This window comes from Panthera pardus, unplaced genomic scaffold, assembly GCF_024362965.1.
Source record: "Panthera pardus isolate Hobbes unplaced genomic scaffold, ASM2436296v1 HiC_scaffold_13, whole genome shotgun sequence".
Taxonomy (NCBI): domain Eukaryota; kingdom Metazoa; phylum Chordata; class Mammalia; order Carnivora; family Felidae; genus Panthera; species Panthera pardus.
The window spans coordinates 147,968,964-147,977,653 of NW_026526688.1; the positions used below are offsets into that span (position 1 = coordinate 147,968,964).

At 34.6% G+C, this 8,690-nt stretch overlaps 1 long non-coding RNA gene across 1 annotated transcript; it reads right to left on the bottom strand.

Annotated features, from left to right (window-relative positions):
* Positions 1–501: 501 nt before the first annotated feature.
* On the bottom strand, positions 502–8,007 carry LOC128776594 (uncharacterized). Its single transcript, XR_008421756.1, has 2 exons — positions 7,779–8,007; positions 502–823 (listed from the first exon to the last, which is right to left on the bottom strand). It is a non-coding gene; the product is annotated as an uncharacterized LOC128776594 (long non-coding RNA).
* Between the last annotated feature and the right edge of the window lie 683 nt (positions 8,008–8,690).

An 8,690-nucleotide genomic window follows, 5' to 3' on the forward strand; every position in this document is an offset into this window, starting at 1 on the left:
TTTTTTAGTGGACAAAGTTCACCCAAGATGTTTGGACCTGACACTCTCAGGGGCGGACCCTTTATTTAATTCTTCAACATTTATTAAGCATGAGACAGTGGGTGAGACTCTGGGAAGACAATGGTGGGCAAAAGCAAACGCTGTTCCCGCATTTAAGTAATTTGTGGCCTCGCGAGGGACACGCGTTAATCAAATAATCCCACGACTCTTGCGCAATTCTAAATGGGATAGGGATTGTGAACTTTCGTCCAGTGTTACGCAGCGTTCAGCTGCCGAAAACACTCGACGCGCCTTTCACATCGCAGCCTTTGTACAAGCCATTCCCCTTATTTAAAAAAAAAGGGTGTAGTCCTCCTACCCAAATTTGGGAAAGTTTTACTGTATTGAAGAGATCTTAAGCCTTTCCTGTGTGGTGTCTTTACTTACCTACTCTTTTCCTCCCTTCTTTATACCTAGTAGATCTCTGCAAGCGCTTATACTGAAAGGACCCAATACAGTGTCTGGCACAGAGTAAGTTTAATGAATAAGTATTGAAATTACAGTATTCCTTATCTCAGATGCTACATAAAACAGTGAATGAATGATGCATAAAGCTGCAAACGTTCCTAAAGGCAATAACCTGGCTGGAATGGATTTTAAGAAACATTAATTCAACTACTTTAATTTTATACATGTGGAAACAGACTTAGGGAGTTACATTAGCATACCTGGCACAGAAACCAGGGGCAGGGCTCCCACACCAGGCTTTCACATTGAGCTGTTATCAGTCCTTTGCATCTTCAGTGTGAATGAGTTTCAGACCTTTTCCTGAGGGGAGGTTTTGCTGGGTGGATGAAAGAAACCAAGAGCATAGGTTAAAATATTTGAGGAGGAGGGTGATAATAAGGGAAGAATTAATCAAACTTTAGAAGTGTTTTTAGGGCTAGAAGTATGAAAGGACTGTCGTATAATCTTAGACGAATTTAAGGTTTAAGTTTTCATACATTGCATATGATAGATTAAGATTTTTAGTATTAACGACACCTTCAAATGTAGGGAGTTGAGTTGAACTTTCTATATGATGCTAAAATTAAGAGTGACACACAATTTCTTTGGAGAACATATAGTGTCTTTAAGAAAAATACAAATTTTTAGAAAAGTGGTATTTTGAACTAAACAATATTTTTAAAGTGTTAAAAGTTATGTTAAGCATTTTAAAACCTTTACAACATTTTAGAAAATACAATTTAATGAATTAAAAAGGTATGGGTAAAAGTCCTATGTTCTGATGGTAAGAAAGAATTCATCTCTGAATGTGATTTTTAATAGGTTTTATCATTAAGCAAATATTAACTGCTTACTAACTGTAGCAGAATACTACATGTGTAGTAGATACAAAGGTAAATTAGCCATAGTCTCTTCCATTAAAGAGTTTATAATTGGATACAAAAGAAGACAAGCATACACAGATTACTAAATTACAGAGCAGTGTGTGATGTAAACCCAGTGCTGTGAGAGATCAGAGGGGTGAGAGATTGCCTCTGGATTGTTATTCTGGAACATTGCTTAAAAAAATGTTGCATCTGAGTGGGACTATAATTATATCCTTGCTTTAAATGTATTAAAAATTAAGTTTTATTTAGGCCCATAAATCCAAGTTTTTCTGCTTAATTTTGTTGCACATTATTTGAGAATTTATGGCCATATTTCAGGACCAGAATGCATACATTTTTATAGAGAAATTAGAAAAATATTTTTGTTTCTTTTAATGGCAATGATCACATTGCTCTAATATTATTTAGTTTATACTAATGATTGCATTTCCTAACTATTCAGAATAGAGTTGCAATATCCAGTGCATATTGAGAGAATGCTATAGTCCAACATTCTCAGATCTTTTTGATAAGGAACCATTCAGAAGCTAATTATTCAATTCCAGCAGCTCCTATAGCCTGATCTTCCATAGCATAATCTTAGAATTATTTACTATTTAGGTGAGGAAATTTTTCTTCTTAAAAAACTTGTATTTCTGAAAAGACAGCTTAGCAGCTCTGTTATAAGCCTGTGCCAATTAAAGAGAAAAACATATAGTTCCCAGAGAAAAGGAATAAATATTAAATAACATTTGACATTTAACCATTATATTTGTGGCAACTATAGTTTATCATCAACTTTAATATTACATTATTGTGATGCTTGGCTTAGGAGTTAGCAAGCTACACATAATGAAGGCCACCAGGTTTTTGTTTTGTTTTGTTTTGTTTTCTCGAGAATATCCTTTTTGCCTTATTCTAAGCTCTAAGACCTTTGGGGATTTTCTTAGTGTGGAAGGTAGGGGTTTATAAATGACACACTAAGTGTTATTAGGATACTTTATTCAGGGCATGAGTTCTGGGTGTTGAAGGTGTTCTATCACCAGATTTGCTTAAATTGATCTCAGTTATGGACTATACAGCAATAGGAACAACAACAATAACTAACATTGAGAGCAGTTATTATGTGCCAAGAAGTGTTACAAGCTCTCGAAATTCAGCTCTATGAGGAAGGTACTACAATATCTCTAATTTAAGAAACTGAGACACACAGAGCTTAAATGAGGTCATAAGGCTAGTAAGTGGTAGAACTAGATTTGAACCCAGACAATCTGGCTTAAAACCCACACTGTACTATAGCTAACTGCTTAGCTAGTACTTGCTTTCATATATTCTCTCAATAGATTTTCTCATTTCCAGTCTCTGCTGTACATTTGATTCAGTATCATACGATATATCCTCCTAGAATATCATTTCCATCATCCCACAACCTTGTTTAAAACCTTTTTCAGTGACTCTCAGTTGCTATCAAGATAAAGTTCATACCATACATGACCTTCCCTCAGTTTGCCAAAAAGTAGCCCTTCCAGCCATACGTTTTATTATTCCCCTACTGAAACCTTTCATTCTAACTTATGTGCTCTACTACTCTAGTCTCCAAACATCGCTTTGCAATTTCAGTGTCTTCATAATTACTTATGTTAGAAATGTACAAATCATTGCAGACATCTTTTTGGCTAACAAAGAAATCTCACATAAGTCCATAAGGGAAACTGTATGAGACTCTTTGAAGAACTATTTTTGATAGCAGGGAGTTAGAGACAACCTGGATGCCTGTCCCTGGAAGAGCAGATCAATAAAAGGTCATGGATGAACATCATGGAATTTAGAAGCATGGGATGACCATATATCTTGGTGGACCTGGTACAGTTCTATTTAATCTGTTATTCTGGTACAATTATTAATAGCACTCTTTTACTCTCATGATTTAGGTTATAAATTATGTGGCCATCTTAACTACATAGTAATTAGAAACAGTGACTGGAGACAGTGGATTATATATCCACAGAGCAACATGAATTGATATTAAAAACATTGTGCTTGGGGATAAAAGCAAAAAATGAGATACATACTACTATATTGTTCACATATAGAAATGCATGCACAAAAAATACACGTTTTGTAAATACATATAAACAAAATAATGTAAAAAGAACAATTGCTTATGAAGGGGCAAAGAATGGGATGATGCTTGGAGATTAGAAAGAATGGGAGAGGAGCCTTCTCTGACAAAAAATGATAATGTGCCAGAAACTAAGGAGAATAATCAATTATTTGCATCTAAGGTTCAATTAAAAAACAAATAAGCAGACAGAAAATGACCAGATAGGTCCCTAACTGAGAGTCCTTTAAAAGCCTCCAATATCTATGGGATCAAGTTTATATTCCTTATGATTTGACTCTTGTGTACATCTTAAACTTTACATCATACCCCATGCTCAGTGCCACCATACATAATATAGCCTTGTTTATATATGTGTGTATGTATACACACACATGCACACGCACACACAGGCTGTGCTCTTTCTTGCCTCTTTTCCTTTGTACATATTGTTTCTTCTATACTTTTTAGAGAACTCTTATTTATCCTTTAAGACTAATTTTAAATGTCACCTTAAAAGCCTTTTCTGGCCTCCTCAGACAGGGTGAAGAGCTTCCTCTTTTGCATTCCCATAATGTTTCGTACATCTTTCTCTTTATACTTACTGCTCTTCCTCTGCTAAGTCTATGAGCCCCATTAAGTCTGGGTCCATGTAGTCATTTTTTAAATCTCCAGAATCTAGGTCAGAACTTGAGTAAATATGTTGCTATATTCACTGTCAGCCTATCAAAGTGGCAGCCTTTAACAATGAATTGCAGTATCTTTTGTGCTTCTCTAGTCATCACTATTCTCCTTTTAAATGTAAAAGTAACATGTAATATTTAATGTATGGCTTTGTGTACTTAAGCTAATAGTTAAATGCACATTTACTTGCAATGCCAGTGTCATAGACTAGGTTGTGTTGACTGAAGTAAAAACAAGTAGTGTGTTTTTTAAATTTTTAATGCTTAGAGAGGTAGTAATGGTAAAAATAATTTTATATGATAGCAATAATGGGAAAATGCATCACTGATAGTTCATTCAGATAGTTCGATATAATCACAGAAACTCCTTGAACTATTTTTGGGTACGGAAAAGAAAGAAGGATTATTTTTAAGTGTAAAAAAGAAAATGGAAGACAGGAGGTATAGTGGCCATCTGCTTTCATTTCTCTCAGAAACCACTTACTCTGAAACCAGTAGGTTATATATTATTTTTGCAACTAAAGTCTATATCTATTTAAAGACACAAAAGTCCTAAAAGTGAAGCAAAATATAGAACTTGTACTGAAATATGGGATAAATATATGAACACTTTGAAGCTTTTAAAGATGACTTGGTTTGTTGGCCTTAATTACCAAATGAAGAATTTAATGAGATTGTGACACCACTTCCCCTTCCAAACTCTAATATAACTAAATACTATGTAATTATTTTGTAAACATTATTTTAATCCTTTTTGATTTTTTTTTATCATGAAGAACCTTGTCGATACAATTATTTATGTATTAACTATTGATTCAATGATAATTATAGCTTTGATGGTGAAGGTCTTCTGAAACATGGTTCAGGTAGAATATTTTTCTTTAAGCCATTCCTCATTCTCTATAGAATGTAGGCCTTAGTTCTTAGCCTTATGTATGTTCAAGATCTATCTTTACCTGGCTCCAACTTATTTTTCCAGCTACTTTCCTTCTATTTTCCTCAATGAATTCTACAGTCTAGCCAAACTAAATCACTCATTGTTTTTTTCTCTTGTTGAGATTTCTTTCTCTTGGCCTTTGCTTATGCTGCCCTACATCTCAATTCTTAGATGTCCTTCAAGGCCCAGCTAAGATCTTATCTTTTCCAGGCTGTATTCTCTGACATAGTTCCTTCCATTAGCATCTAATAGCCCTTTAACTCTTCCTATGTTGGGATTTTAAAACATTTTCTCCATTGTGTTAAGAATATTCATCTTTTCTGCCAGATATATCACTGTTTGTCTTTAACCCTTATAATATCTAATACAATTACTCAGTTGTATACTGTGTAATAGTAAGTACTGTATACTGTGTATAGTAAGTACTGATAAATAGCTAGTCAAATGAGAGTTAAACTGAGCTCTGTTAAATTTCAGTAAGATATTAGAAGTTATTCAGAACAATCTAAGAATTTAATAAGCATCTGCAAATGGGACATTGATCTATCTCCGTTTTTGATGTTAGGTGATAACTTGGACTCTGCTAAGAGCAAAGGGGAACCATTGGAGGGTTTTAAACAGGACAAAATTAGAGAATTTATGGGAAGAGGTAAAATTATGTGTGAGGTTGTTACAGTCATTTAGGTGATGAATTTTAGTGTCTAAACTAGGGCCTTGGGAATAAGGATACAAACAGTGGGCAGATTAAGAGCTCTTTGGGAGATGGTATTATAGGACTTAGTGTCTGTTTCAGTGCGAAGGTCAAGGAGTTACAGTGACTCCCAGGTTTTCTGGACAACTGAGTGGATGATAGTACCCTCCCCCCCCCCCCCCCCACTAAGACAGAAAACTCAGGAAGAAAGAGGTTATCAGGGTGCAGGAAACAAGGGTAAATAAATTTTGGACATAGTGCATTTGAGGTGTCTGTGAAGAAGTTCAGGTGCCTTTTGACAGAATATATAAGTCTGAAGCTTGGGAGAAATATCTAAGCTAGAAAAGGCATTTGGGGGTCTTCAGCATTCAGTTGGAACATGAGACTATACTTGGTATATAATTGAAAACAGAAAAAATAAGGTTTGGATTGTTTTTACTTAAGTAGCTAGCACACATAAACTAGACCAGAAGGAGTATACTACCTTGTCAAATTTAAAAGGTTCAGATTAATAAATGAGCTAGATACAGTTAAATATGTAATTTAAACTTATTAAAGTTTAAGAATTCTAAATGTACCCTGTAAAACTAAGCCATGAAAAATTATCAACAAAGACAACAACAAAATACATCTGAATAAAGGCTCCATTTGTGCTTGACTCACATTTTTATCATGTCCAAAAGTTTGACTACATCTCTGGGCTGTCTCCAGTAGCTATTGTCAATAACATTGAATATTTTGGGAGATACTAATTACGTATCAGGCACTGTGTTAGGTATTTAAAATACATTATCTTACTATAAGATATCAGTGAGAAGGGTGCCATTATTATCCTCTTTTCACAGATGAGGCTCAGAAATGTGAAGTAATTTACCCAAGGTTATATAACTGGTACTTAAACCCAAGTCTGTCTCACACTGAAGTTGGTTTTGTCATTTTATTGAACCTTTTCCTAGTTCATATTTTATCACTAATGAAAAACTTGTAGAGCCCAGAGACATTCATTTCTGCTTCAGTGTGTGTTGAAATAGCTTGGACCCTCACATGTACAAACTAAGACCGTTCAGAGATACGGTACCAAATTCAACCAATATAGTGAAAGAGAAATATAAGAGAATTAGGAGGCATCGGCCATATTTCATCTCTCCAGTTTTGTTCTGGGGCCTGGGAAACCATGAATGTAGTAGATGTGTTCAGAGTATAAGCAAATAATCATAAGGCATAATTAGAGGCTCTCATTCAGAGATTGGTCTGTTGTTTCCTCATTGATTAATTTTGGGAAAATTTATTTTTTTTTCTTCTGTGATTTTGGTAAAATTGTTTATTTGCTATAAATTATTTTCCTTCAATTTCTTTTTGTCTACACTGATCGCCATATCAGAATATTACTTCACACTGTAAATTACCAGCTACTACAATTAATGTTCTACTATACAATATTTAAAATAGCAGTGAACACATTAGTGTTCACATAAGTGTTTCCTTTTGTATAAATGTAAATAACTGATAATATTCTACTTGAAAACTTGTTTCATGTTGCTAAGGAACTGAACTAAATGAAGATATTTAATAATCAAGTATAATTATCTATACAAAATCACTACTCTACAACCATATCATACAGTAATGCCAAGTTTACACCCATGTAAATGTTTTAATTGTGCACAGCACACAACACTGTAATAGGTACTTGAATGAAGGTATGTTGAAACATATAAAACACATTGTCTCTGGATTTCTGTTGCCATACTGAACATTCATTTCCTTGAATAGTCACGTTTTCTCTCATCCAAATCGTCAGTGTCACAACCCTGAGATCAAGAGTTGCATGCTCCACCAACTAAGCCAGCCAGGTCCTCCTAAAGAGAAATTTTTTTAAATAAAAAAACATGGTTGCCCCAATTATACTAGGAAATTTTGAGCCAGAATGATAGCTATATTTAACTTCTGATTGGTGCTAAAATAAATTACCACAAATTTAGTGGCTTATAGCAATACAAATTTATATCCTTACAGTTCGGTGGATTAGAAGTCTGACATGGTCTCATTGGGTTAAAATCAAACTGTCAGCATGACTGTGTTCTTTCTGGAGGCTCTAGGGGAGAATATGTTTCCTTGCCTTTTCCAGCTTCTAGATGCTGCCTTCATTCTCTGGCTCATGGCTTTTTCCTTTAACTTCAAAGCCAGCAGTGTAGGATCTTCAGCCTCTCTTTCATTCTTTCACTCTTTCACGGACTGTCCTGCCTCCCTCTTTCCCTTCTAGGAACCTTTGTGATTACGTTGGACCTACCTGGATAATCTAGGATAATCTTCCCATATGAAGGTTACCTGATTAGCAACCAAAATTCCACCTACTACCTATATTCCTCCTTGCCATGTAATGTAACATACGCACAGGTTCTGAGAATTAGGACATGGGTATCTTAGATGGGCCACTATTCTGCCTACCATTATACCTTAGCATTTATTTATGTAAATCTGAAAGAAGATGCTATCTTTTCTCAACATAAAAGAATAATAATAATAGTTGCTAAAATATTTGAATGTTTACATGCTGCAGGCACGTTCTAGGTGCTTACAACTGTTAATTCTCATCAATCCCCTGAAGTATATACTACAATTATGCTCCTTTTGTGGATGAAATTGAGGAGAATAGTCACATTTGGACCCAAGTAATCTGACTCCGGAGCCTTTGCTTTGTTCAATAGGAAGATGGTAGATAGTGTGTCTCTTAAAACACATCTTTACAGTGTGTTATGTTGTTTTAGGTATTGTAAATTATTAGAATTAAGATACATTTATAGCTATAATATTGTAAAATAAGTTGGGAAATAATCAATTATGGCATACCTTTTAGGCCAAAGCAATTTATTTGAAACTCCAAGAGAGATACAAAAGAATTACTATGATTGACTTCAAAGAATGC